General features: G+C 45.1%; 1 protein-coding gene across 2 annotated transcripts in view; it reads left to right on the top strand.

Moving 5' to 3' along the window:
* The window catches only part of nudt14 (nudix (nucleoside diphosphate linked moiety X)-type motif 14), a 115,415-nt gene that overhangs the window by 21,054 nt on the left and 80,907 nt on the right, over positions 1 to 13,454 (top strand). The window contains exon 1 of one of the 2 annotated variants that reach the window (XM_060829497.1): positions 6,489 to 6,523. The exons of the other annotated variant lie outside the window; for it this stretch is intronic. The gene's annotated coding sequence lies outside the window, so the exon portion shown is untranslated. Of the gene's footprint in view, positions 1 to 6,488; positions 6,524 to 13,454 lie in introns of those variants that run through there. 2 annotated transcript variants of the gene reach the window in all.

The following is a 13,454-nucleotide window of genomic DNA, read 5'->3' as shown; positions in this document are numbered from 1 at the left end:
CTAACAACTATTTACAACTGCTTTTCTAACCTATCGTTTACTTTCCCGTCTGTAATACTGGTCAGATAAACCCCCCAATTAAGATTTACCAAAAAAATTCAAATTTCAAAACCAGCTAGCTGTTGAATCTTCTCTTGTATCTTTCTATTCTTCTTTTCTTCTTAGGGATTCTGATTCACAGGTTGTTGATTGATAAAGCTACCTTTAAGAGAGCTATTCTGTGGGTAGTCTATATATATTGGTGGCTTGGCAGTTCTCCCCCAAATGTTCAATTTATTTAATATTTATACTCCAAAGCATTGAATCGTTTCATTCGTTTTAATATTGTCAAAATATCAATTTCAAACTTGATTGGAGTTTAATATCTTGGGACATAATTTAAACTGATTGGCTGAATTTGAATTTGTTTTTGTCTCATGGCAACCCAGGTACTGCTAGTTGCTGGACCAAATGTTACAATGTAAATTTTCCAGTACTCTGTGTGCCTCTCTAAGTCCTTGCTAGCTTTCAACTCTCTTAAAGGTACAGTACCTCTCTACACCTTCATAACACTAGGGATCCTTGAATGGAATTTGGAAATGATTGGGAATCTGGTTACAGACTACGGGATTTAATGAGGATCCGGGTACGGATTGTGGGACTGACCAGGGATCCGGATACAGAGTCCAGGTGTTATTAGGGATCCAGGAACGGCCTGCAGGAGTAATTGGGGATCTGGTATGGATTCCAAGTGTTATTGGTGATCCGGGTACAAACTCTGGGAGTGATTGGGTATCTGCTGTTATTGGGAATACGGGTATGGACTCTGGCAGTTAACTAGATCCACGTACAGACTCTGGGTGTTAACGGGGATCTAGGTATGGATTCCGGGACTTAGCAGGGATTCGGGTATTGTCTGTGAGTGTTTATTAGAATCTGGGTACGGATACCTGGAGTTAACCAAGATCCAGGTCTGGACTGTGGGTGGTAGTGGTAATTCAGGTGCAAGAATCCAGAGGTTAGATTAGATTACTTACAGTGTGGAAACAGGCCCTTTGGCCCAACAAGTCCACACCAACCCGCCGAAGCACAACCCACCCATACCCCTACATTAACCCCTTACCTAACACTACGGGCAATTTAGCATGGCCAATTCACCTGACCCGCACATCTTTGGACTGTGGGGGGAAACCGGAGCAAACCCACGCAGACACGGGGAGACTGTGCAAACTCCACACAGTCAGTCGCCTGAGGCAGGAATTGAACCCGGGTCTCTGGCACTGTGAGGCAGCAGTGCTAACCACTGTGCCACCGTGCCGCCCACAACTGGAGTACTGCGCCTTTCCAGTCATGGGATGTGCTGGTTTTTTTGGCAGAATATCAGTCAGGAATCAGAGTGTTTGTCTGAAGGGTTCTCCTCTGTTGCTCAAAGCATCAATTTATTGTGCTTCCATGCATTCTATTCAGTTGGGATTGTACACAATCCTTTGCAGTTCCTTTCACCAGACATGTTGAAAATTAAGGGTGCCGTGTTCAGTCTTACTTGTGTTTGGAATATGAGTTTTGTCAGCAATTCAAGCACTTATAACCCCTCCTTAATTGCCCCTTTAGAAGGTGATGCTGAACTGCCTTGTTCAACCATTACAGTACAAACATACAAATGAGAGAAGGCCATTCGGCTTTTCGAGTTTGCACATTCTCCCTGTGTCGGTGTGCATTTCCTCCGGGTGCTCCAGTTTCATCCCACAGTCCAAAGATGTGCGGGTTAGGTGGATTAGAACATAGAACAGTGCAGCACAGTACAGGTCCTTTGGCCCGTGATGTTGTGCTGAGCATTTATCTTAACCTAAGATCAACCTAACCCATACACCCCTCAATTTATTGCCATCCATGTGCTTGTCAAGTAGTCACTTAAATGTCCCTAATGTCTGTGTCTCTACTCCCACTGCTGGCGGTGTATTCCACACACCCACCCCCACTCTCTGTGTAAAGAACCTACCTCTGACATCGCCCCTAAACCTTCCTCCAATCACCTTAAAATTATGCCCCCTCATGACAGCCATTTCTGCACTTGGGAAAAGTCTCTGGCTATCTACTCTACCCGTGTACCCCATTACCTTGTACACCTCTATCATGTCATCTCTCATCCTTTTTCTCTCCAGTGTGAAAAGTCCCAGCTCTCTCAATCTCTTTTCATAAGACTTGCCCTCCAGTCCAGGCGGCATCCTGGTAAATCTCCGCTACGCCCTCTCGAAAGCATCTACACCCTTCCTATAATGAGGCGACTAGAACGGGACACAATATTCCAAGTGTCGTAGTATACAGGGATGTGCACACTGGGTGGGTTAGCCATGGGAAATGTTACAGGAATAGAGTGGGGAACTGGGTCTGAGTGGAATGCTGTTTGGAGGGTTGGTGTGGAGTCGATGGGCTGAATGGCCTCTTTCTGCTTTAGGGCTTCTACTGTATAATTGAGATCTAGATTCTCTGGAGTAGGTAGACCCTCAATGCCCTCGAAGGGAATTCCAGGATTTTGTCCCAGCACTAAAGGAGGAAAAGTGATATATTTCCAAAACAGGATAGTGTGTAATTTGGAGGGGAGCTTGCATGTAGCAGTGTTCCCATGGAGTTGTCCTTGTTCTTGTATGTGGTAATGGCTGTGGGTCTGGAAGGAAGCTTGGTGACTTGCTGCAATACCACCTCTATACAGCACACCCCAGTATCACTGTGGAGACTGAACATTGAAGGTGGTGTATGGGCTATAAAACCAATTAAGTGGCTGGTTTGTCCTGGACAGTGTTGAGCTTCTTGAACAACGTTAGTGCTAAGTAATCACACTTGATAGCAGTGTTGACAACCTCTTGTGTCACTTTGCTGACAGTAGACTGATAGAGTCATAAGTGGCTGGTTTAACTTTTTCCTACTTTCACAGGACGGGTCAGTGTGCAAGTTTCCACATTATCAAGTTGAAGCCAGTTTGTTGCCACTTTACAGAATGTCCCAAAGTTGTAATGGGTTCAGGTTTGCATTCCCAGGTCCTGGCCTGTTTGCTCCTCTCGTTTGTGTGATTACACATGTGAGATGACCGATTTAAATGTGCTGCCATATGCAGTTAATTAATCACCTCGATCTTAACTTTGTAGATGCACGAGAGAATGTAGTTTTCTTTATTCTTTCATGGGGTGTGGGCATTACTAGCAACCCCAGTATTTGTTACCCAACTCTAATTGCCCTTGAGCTGGGTGGTTTGATTGACCACTCCAGTAGGCTTTAAAAGCCAACCACATTTAAAAGTCAGTCACAGGTAGGCCAGACTGGGTGTGTGGTTGGCAGATTGCCTTCTCTAAAGGTCACTAATGATCTGGATTGTTTTTGTTTTACAGCACTTGGTTGTTTCATTGTCAATATTACTGAGCCTAATTTTCAATTCCGGAGTTTATATGATTAAATGTAAATTTTACCACCTGCCGTGTTGGGGTTTGAACCCACATCTTCAGTGTATTAGCCTAAGCCTCTGGTTTAGTAGTTCAATTATGTTACCACTGCCTCACGGTATCTACCATTGAGCAAGATGTTGTTGTTGATAACTTTGAACATGCAGTCTGGGTGGTGATGGGGTTTGGTGGGAGTTGATAATAAGATGTCACCCATGAATAGGAAAGGTTTAGAGAGATATGGGCCAAATGCTTGCAAATGGAACTAGATTTATCTCGGATATCTGGTCAGCATGGATGAGTTGGACTGAAGGGCCTGCTTCCATGCTGTATATTTCAATTACTCTATGGTTAATGTCAGTAATTCTGGCTACATTTTACAGAAGCCGTTTGCTTTGTCTCTTTCTCTCGGTCAGGCTCTCCTTTTGTCTGACTCCCAACTTAAACTGCCCAATGAGACAAGCAACTGCTTCTGATGAGAGCATTGGCTTTCAGCCCTCCTTGCTCAGCTGGTTCCTTGTCATTGTGAAGCTAACCCTGCAGGACCTTTCTCACTGACTACAATACTGCGTCTCTCCCAGGAATGCAACCTCAGCCATTGCTGAGCCTGGAGCAGGGAATCTTTCAGTTACCGATATGGGGCAGCACGGTGGCTCAGTGGTTAGCTGGCCTCACAGCGCCAAGGACCCGGGTTCGATTCCAGCCTCGGGCGACTGTCTGTGTGGGGTTTGCACATCCTCCCTGTATCTGTGTGGGTTTCCTCCGGGTGCTCCAGTTTCCTCCCACAATCCAAAGATATGCAGGTTAGGTGAATTGGCTGTGCTAAATTGCCCATTGTGTTGGGTGCATTGGTCAGAGGAAAATACAGGGTAAGGGAATGGGTCTGGATGAGCTATCTTCAGAGGGTCAGTGTGGACTTATTGGGCCATAGGGCCTGTTTCCATACTGTAGGGAATCTAAACTGATACAGGGGTCCCCGGATTGTGAACAGGTTCCATTCTGGAGGCTGTATACAAGGTAGAAAACATTGCTGGGTGATGGAAACAGCTGTTCCTAAGTACAGGAAATGTCCACATGTCAGCTCTTTAAAATACCCCATGTACAGGATCGCATTAGTAAGTGTGAGCAATCATAAGTTGGCTTGTAAATTGGGAACCCCTATACCCAGTTTTATCTCTGTCTCCCCTTTCACTCCAGTGTTTCTGAATGCCACTTGCCTCGTCTTTGACAGACACTGATTGACTGCCGTCTGTTACCACAGTATGTGTGGTGTTGCCCTGTTGCTATCTTCAGTTCCAACCGTGTGAGCCTGAGCACTGAGTATAATGAAGCTGTTTGACCCTGACGAGGATACACTTTATAAATACCGAAAGAACTGCAGATGCTATAAATCAGAAACAAAAACAGAAGTTGCTGGAAAACTCAGCCGGCCTGGCAGCATCCGCCAGTTCTGAGGAAGGGTCACCGGACCTGAAACGTTAATTCTGATTTCTGTTCACAGAGGATAGTCTTCATGTGTGGTGAGGGTACATGGATTGTGAACAGGAGAGGAAATGTTTGCTTCACCCCCCCCCCCCCCCCCCCCCCCCCCCCCCCCCCCAGTTTCCCTACCCACTAACTGCTCAGTCAGTAGGCTACACACAGGAGGGTTCAAACTTTGGGTAATCCCCCTTATTGGGTTAAACTCACATCACATCATTCACTACTAAAGGGAGCAGAGAGAGAAAACATCTTGGCTAGGTTCCAGAGCCTCCTCATGCCTTTTCACCTGCTCTAACCCATCATTCCTGACTGCGTCTACTAACATCCAGCCCACAGTAGCATGTCAGTAACACCACACCCTAAGCGAGATTCCATTCACCTGAGCATTACTCTATGACTCTGAGAGGGACCCACAGAACTGAATTGGGAGTTTACTCTGTCCAAAGCTTGGTGCTGATGGGAAAGATGAGGGAATCGTTCTGTGTATGGTTTCACAGCTGAGGGGATGCTTGTCTCTGTTGGGAAGCTCTGTAACTGAAATGAATACTGTCAGCCAACTGAGGAATGAGGACTGGCCCAGAACACTGCTCTCCTTGAGATTCGACAGAGCAATCCATGTCTGGTGTGGGGAAATATTTGACAACTCGACAGTAGAGGGTGCTCTGAGAATGTGTTAGACAGAATACTTGGGACATTGTAAGCGTTACTGTAGACCTGTACATAGGAGCAGACAGCTCCTCAAACCTGCACGCCATTCAAAAGGATCACGGCTGATCCAGTTGTGGTATCTTCTTAAACTTCCCTCAGATCCTGACTCCCTTGTCCATCAAAAGTCTGTCTGATTCAGCCTTGATTATATTGCTGATCCACCCTCCACTCTCTTCATAGCCCTCTGAGAGAAAAACTTTTCTCCTTGTCTCTGTCTTAAAACACTGACTTCCCATTCTTAAACTGTGTTCTAGTCTCCCCAACCAGGGAAACTTCCTCTTCGTCCTCACCCTGTCAAATCCCATTAAGATTTTGTACGATTCAGTGAGATCGCATTCTTCTCAACCTCAAGGTGCACAGCCCCATCCAGTCCAAACTCTCCTCAAAGGATAACCCCACCCATCCCAGATTGAGTCAAGCTTACCTCCTGTGAACTGGTTTGAATTAAATCCATTTAAAACGAAAGGAAGCCAAAACTGTAAAAGATATACCAGATGTGATTTAATTCGTGGGCAGCACGGTGGCACTGTGGTTAGCACTGCTGCCTCACAGCGCCAGAGACCCGGGTTCAATTTTCGACTCAGGCGACGACTGTGTGGAGTTTGCACATTCTCCCCGTGTCTGCGTGGGTTTCCTCCGGGTGCTCCAGTTTCCTCCCATAATCCAAAAATGTCCAGGTTAGGTGAATTGACCTGGCTAAACTGCCCGTAGTGTTAGGTGAAGGGGTAAATGTAGGGGAATGGGTCTGGGTGGGTTGCGCTTCGGCGGGTCGGTGTGGACTTGTTGGGCGGAAGGGCCTGTTTCCACATTGTAAATAATCTAAATCTATCTAATTACGGCCCTATACTGCTACAGCAAAATCTGAAGAATATCGTTGAACTGAAAACACTGGTTCTCCGTCCACAGATGCTGCCAGACCTGTGAGTCTAAAATGGTTACAGTAAAACCTTCTTTATGTTCTATCACCATCACACCAAACACCAGCATTGCGTTTGCATTTCTAATTACCTGCGGTGCACGCGTACTAACTGGTGGGACTCATATATCAGGAAACCCAGAGCCCTCTGTCGAACCTAGTCCCAGAATCTCACTCCATTGAAGAGCACATTGCTTGTCTGTTTTCCTGCCAAAGTGAAGATGTTTACATTTTTCCTCATTTTCCAACATTATACTGCTTTGGCAAACTTTTGTCTTCCCAGTTACCCTATCTTACATCTCAGACCATCAGACAGAGGAGCAGCAGTAGACCATTCAGCCCATTGAGTCTGTTCCACCATTCAATGAGATCATGGCTGATCTGATCACCTTCACCTTCACTTTCCTGCCTTTGCCCTGTAACCTTTGATCCCCTTACTGTTGTATTCTTGTAGAATCTCTATTTAATCTTCATGACATATTTACCTTGGTGTTATTGGTAAGTGTAGCTGCTGAACAGAGAACAGTATAACACAGGAACAGGCCCTGTGGCACACCATGTCTGAGCATACTTTGATGACATTCTACACTAATCCTATCTACCTGCACATGGTCTGTATCCCTTTATTCTCTGTCTCTTTAGGGCTCTGTCTAAATGTCTTTTAAACTTGGTCAACATACCTGCTTCTTGCAGCTCCAATGGCAGCACGTTCCAGGTCCTTATCTTTCCCTTTGTAAAAACAAAAACTTGCCTTGTACCTCTCCTTTAAACTACCCAATCCTCATTAAACATCTTCATCAAAAAACTCAAGCAAGACACCCTTATACAAAGCCATGTTGACTATCTGTAATAAACCCATTTTTTTCCAAATGCGAATGAATCCTGTCCCTGAGAATTTTCTCCAATAATTTTCATGCCATTGATTTGGACTAGCCTATAATTTCCTGGACTATCCCTTTTACCCTGCTTAAACAAAGGGACACCATTGTCTGTTCTCCAATTTTCTGAGACCTTGCCTGTACCTAAAGAGGATACTAAGATCTCTGTCAAGATGCCTGCAATCTCCTCCCTTGCCTCCTTCAGTATCCGAGGATAGATCCCATCAAGCCCTGGGAAACGTAATGTTTCAAGACGTCTAACACCCCCTCCTTCATAATATCGACGTGCCCCTGACTCGTCTTACCATCATCCATCTCCATTCATTCAGTCCCTGCATGTCATTGATATAGATTGTAAACACTTGAGACTCCACTAGTGATAGTCTGGTAACCTGAAAAAGACCCATTTATACGCAGCTGTAAGCTTCCTGTTTGCTCGCCAATCCTTAATCCATGCTAAAATATATGGTATACCACGTACACCATCTGCTCTTGTTTAGTAGCCTTTGATATGACATGTTATGAAATGCTTTTGGCAATTCAAGTAAACCACATGTACTGCCGCTGTACAGGACATTGGTTAAGCCACTTTCGGAATACTGTGTGCATTTCTGGTCTCCCTCCTATCGGAAGGATGTTGTGAAACTTGAAAGGGTTCAGAAAAGATTTACAAGGATGTTGCCAGGGTTGGAGGGTTTGAGCAATGGGGAGAGACTGAATAGGCTGGGGCTGTTTTCCCTGGACCGTTGGAGACTGAGGGGTGACTGTACGGAGGTTTACAAAATCATGAGGGGCACGGATTGTAAAAGGTAAACAGACAATGTCTTTTTCCTGGGGTGGGGGAGTTCAGAGCTAGAGTTTGTAGGTTTAAGGTGAGAGGGGAAAAAATTTAAAACAGATCAGAGAGGCAACATTTTCACGCAGAGGGTGGTACATCTATGGAATGAACTGCCAGAGGAAGTGACAACATTTAAAAGGCATCTGGATGGGTATATGTTTAGGAAGGCTTTAGAGGGATATGGGCCAAATGCTGGCAAATGGGATTAGATTAATTTAGGATATCTGGTCGGCATGCAGAGTTGGACCAAAGGGTCTGTTTCCATGCTATACATCTGTGACTCTATACTGGTTCCCATTTAACCACCTATACCTCAAAAAAGTTGAATAACTTATTTGAACATAATTTCCTTTTCACAAAGCCATGTTGATTCTGCCTGTTCACATTCTGATTGTCCTGCTCCAACCTCCTTTATAATGTATTCTAGCAGTTTGCTTACAAAGAATGTTAGGCTAAGTGGCCGGTAGTTTTCTGTATTCTGTTTCTTTCCTCTCTGGAATGTTACATTGGCTATTTTCCGGGAGTAGGTGGGTTGTATTTTGAGAATGGTTGGACAGATTAGGCTTGTATCCACTGGAGTTTCGAACAGCAAGAGGTACCTTGATTGAAATTTATAAAACCCCGCGGAAACTTGACAGGGTGGATGTGTGGAGGATGTTTACTCTTCAGGGGAATCTAGAACGAGGGGTCACTGTTTACAAATCTATTCAGAGTAGCGATCAGGTAGCATATTTTTCTCTCAGATGGTATTTAAAACTCTTCATAAAAAGGTGCTTGAAGCAGAGGCCTTGTGTATTTTGAAGGCAAAGGTAGATTCATTCTTGTTAAGAAAGAGAGTGATGGGTAGACAGGAATGTGGAGTAGTTACAGCATCGAGGATCTCATTGAATGAAAGAGCAGTGTCAAGGGGCTGACTGTTAACTCTTGCTCCTAATATCTGTGATCATATGCCAAGATGTATTTGGTAGAACAGTATAGAGGAAGCTTTACTCTACATCTAACTCCGTGCTGTACCTGATCCTGGGTGTATTTGATGGGGATGGAGTTGAGAGAGCTTTATTTTCAGATTAAAAAAGTAAGGGAGGTTTTACCTTAAGTTTAAAAGAGTAGAAAGAGCTTTACTCTGTATCTAACCCTGTGCTGTCCCTGTCCTGGGAGTGTTTGATAGGGGACAGTGTAGAGAGAGCTTTACTCTGTATCTAACCCTGTGCTGTCCCTGTCCTGGGAGTGTTTGATGGGGGACAGTGTAGAGAGAGCTTTACTCTGTATCTAACCCTGTGCTGTCCCTGTCCTGGGAGTGTTTGATAGGGGACAGTGTAGAGAGAGCTTTACTTTGTATCTAACCCGGTGCTGTCCCTGTCCTGAGAGTGTTTGATAGGAGACAGTGTAGAAAGAGCTTTACTCTGTATCTAACCCTGTGCTGTCCCTGTCCTGGGAGTGTTTGATAGGGGACAGTGTAGAGAGAGCTTTACTCTGTATCTAACCCTGTGCTGTCCCTGTCCTGGGAGTGTTTGATGTGAGACAGTGTAGAGGGAGCTTTACTCTGTATCTAACCCCATACAGTCCCTGTCCTGGGAGTGTTTGATGGGGACAGTGTACAGGGAGCTTTACTCTGTATCTAACCCTGTGTTGTCCCTGTCCAGGGAGTGTTTGATGGGGGGACAGTGAAGAGAGAGCTTTATTCTGTATTTAACCCTGTGCTGTCCCTGTCCTGGGAGTGTTTGATGGGGGGACAGTGTAGAGAGAGCTTTATTCTGTATTTAACCCTGTGCTGTCCCTGTCCTGGGAGTGTTTGATGGGGGGACAGTGTAGAGAGAGCTTTATTCTGTATTTAACCCTGTGCTGTCCCTGTCCTGGGAGTGTTTGATGGGGGACAGTGTAGAGAGAGCTTTACTCTGTATTTAACCCTGTGCTGTCCCTGTCCTGGGAGTGTTCGATAGGGGACAGTGCAGAAAGAAATGTATTTTGTTCAAAAGTGAAGTGAGAGTGCTGTTAATGCAGTGCGAATCATATGGAAGGGTGACTGTAGTTTATAGAGCTGGAATAATGAAAGATTTGTGTGGATTATCCTGACACATTGCATTTTAATGTCTGTACTGCAGTGTCAGCACTAGGGGATCTTATCTGGAGAATGGGTTTGATTTTGTGTGTGTGTGTGTGTGTGTGTGTGTGTGTGTGTGTGTGTGTGTGTGTGTGTGTGTGTGTGTGTGTGTGTGAGAGAGAGAGAGAGAGATATATGGCAATGCATATGTGCAGAGCAACATTCCGCAGACTATAAGGTGAAAATGACCAGCTAATCAGTGTTAGGGTGTTGGTGGAGGGGTAAATGGTAAATACTGGCAAGGCCACCAGGGAGAGCATTCCTGCTCCTCTGAAGAACAGTGCCCTGGGATCTTTTGTCAAAGCAGCACATGGGATTGCACAGTAAAACACTGAAGTGACGGCCTGAATTAAATTCACTCTCTGTAAGACAGGTAAAGTTAAAGATGACAGATGGGTTGTTCTGTCTCATTCAGAAACTTGGAATATGTTCCGTGGATGTCGGGCCAGGTTCTTGACCTCTTGCTGATGGAGATTTGTAACATACTCTGCTGTTATCCCCCGGCCCCGACACTTACTTGAATAACTGCTGCCGCAGATTGTTCTGCCAGTTGTGTTTGCGGGCTGTGCTTTGGAGGTATTTGTTGCCACCTCAGATCGCAGTGTGTTCTGCATTCTGGTGGATGCTCCCATGTGTTCTCCATGTTGAGGAGGTGAAAGTACAGGGGAACTTGCATTTATAGAACACCCTCTACAATCTCAGCTCATCCCAAAACATTTTCTGGCCAATTAAGTGTGCGGTAGAAATGATCTTATTTCATGTATGTTTGTTCTGGATCTCTTAGAAAGAAACCATATTGTTGGTGTACAATTATCTATCTACTGCAACTCATCTCCTTTGAAAATTGTGCCGAATCCCATCTGTTTCTTTATTGTGTGACTTTTCCCTTTTCTGTTTGGAAGCCAAGCCTAATTATATTATTATCTTTATTATAGTACAATACAGGCGGTGCTTTTATGTATCCACCTGCCCTACTTCATAATTCATAACAAGATCTGGTAACACTTCTAGGCATGGTGGCTCAGTGGTTAGCACTGCTGCCTCACAGCACCGGGCACCTGGGTTCGATTCCAGCCTCGGGTGACTGTCTGTGTGGAGTTTGCACATTCTCCCCGAGTCTACATGGGTTTCCTCTGGGTGCTCCGGTTTCCTCCCACAGTCCAAAGATGTGCAGGCCATGATAAATTGCCCATAGTGTTCAGGAATGTGTAGGTTAGGTGCATTAGTAAAGGGTAAATATAGAGTAATAGGGTAGGGGAATGGGTCTGGATGGGTTGCACTTCGGAAGGTCAGTGTGGGCTTGTTGGGCCGAAGGGCCTGTTTCCACACTGTAGGGATTATAATTCTAATTGTGGGTTATGCAAAGCTTTGACAAATGTCTTGTGACACAGGCAGTAATGTTCCACCTCTGAGCCAGATGTTCCAGGTTCAAGTCCCACTCCAGGGCCAGTGGGCTGTAATGGACCAAGTAGATTGAGCATCAGTCTGTAAATCCTTCTGACATGTATCAATGGCAGGCGGTAATAGTGGGAGAGTTTCCTGGTCAGCTACAGCCCTGTGTAATCCATATGTAAGCTGGTGTTAGAAGCTACACTCCATCGGAAGGGCCCTTCTCACTTTGTGGGACAGCCAGAGTGAAAAAAACTTAGAAATGAGTCTCACTTCTTCTGTTTACTCTCTCTGTCTGCCCCAGTCACTGTACCTAGACCCATTTTCCAGTGAAAACCGAAACCAGTCCTGAGGAAGAGACACTGGACCTGAAATATTAACTCTCCACAGATGCTGCCAGACCTGCTGAGCTTTTCCAGCAACTTCTGTTTTTGTTCCTTTTCCAGTTCCCTCTTGGAGAGTGGCAGGCAGTTTGAGGGAAAGGATAAGGAATAGAAACCGGAACGGGCCAGTTGTTTCTTCCAGCCTGCTGTGTCATTCAGTGAGACCTCCTGCCTTCTCCATTCTCTCTTCCTTCATTTCAGTATCCCGAAAGCAAAATCTGACTTCTGCCACACCAATGGAACATCTTTCTTTAATCTTTGATCTCTAACTACACTGACTTGTTCAGACCGTGTTTTTGTAATAGTCCGCCTTCTTTCTGTACAGCACTAAATTCTGTCTTTCACCCATAATATCATTCCTCTTCTAAAAGTATTTTTATCTGATGGATTAATTCACACTGACACACAGCTTGCAGTCTTGTACCTGTGTGAAGAAGGCCTACATTTCCTAGTGATATACTTTCATTGTTCCCCCCGGTTTATATTTCCATACTGTGAGAATTGTAATGCATCTACTTTTTTTTCATATTAATTCACTCCATGCGGCTAGATTTCTTCTTTCATGTGAGCTTGCACCTCATTCCTTTATGATACTTTTCCCTCATCTCAGGTACTCGGGATAGTGAAGAAGGTGTTTGGTATGCTTTCCTTTATTGGTCAAGAGTATTGAGTACAGGAGTCGGGAGGTCATGTTGCGGCTGTACAGGACATTGGTTAGGCCACTGTTGGAATATTGTGTGCAATTCTGGTCTCCCTGCTACAGGAAGGATGTTGTGAACTTGAAAGGGTTCAGAAAAGATTTACAAGGATGTAGCCAGAGTTGAAGTGTTTGAGTTACAGGGAGAGGCTGAACAGGCTGGGGCTGTTTTCCCTGGAGCGTCGGAGGCTGAGGGGTGACCTGTAGAGTCTTATAAAATCATGAGGGGCATGGGCAGGATAAATGGACAAGATCTTTTCCCTGGGGTGGGGGAGTGCAGAACTAGAGGGTATAGGTTTAGGGTGTGAGGGGAAAAATTTGAAGGGGACCTGAGGAGCAACGTTTTCACACAGAGGGTGGTACGTGTATGGAATGAGCTGCCAGAGGAAGTGGTAGAGGCTGGTACAATTACAGCATTTAAAACACATTTGGATGGGTATATGAATAGGAAAGGTTTAGAGGAATATGGGCCGGGTGCTGATAGGTGGGACTAGATTGGGTTGGGATATCTGGTCGGCATGGACGGGTTGGACCAAAAGATCTGTTTCCATGCTGTACATCTCTATGACTCTAACTGGGTTAATTCTGATGTTCAATTAATGTTGGTGTTGCCAGGAACGCCTACATCCCGTGAACGGATTTTTAAAAA

The sequence above is a fragment of the Hemiscyllium ocellatum genome, chromosome 8, assembly GCF_020745735.1.
Source record: "Hemiscyllium ocellatum isolate sHemOce1 chromosome 8, sHemOce1.pat.X.cur, whole genome shotgun sequence".
NCBI classification, from domain to species: Eukaryota; Metazoa; Chordata; class Chondrichthyes; order Orectolobiformes; family Hemiscylliidae; genus Hemiscyllium; species Hemiscyllium ocellatum.
Note: the sequence above shows the minus strand (reverse complement) of the source record. Positions and strands in the feature narration are given on the sequence as shown.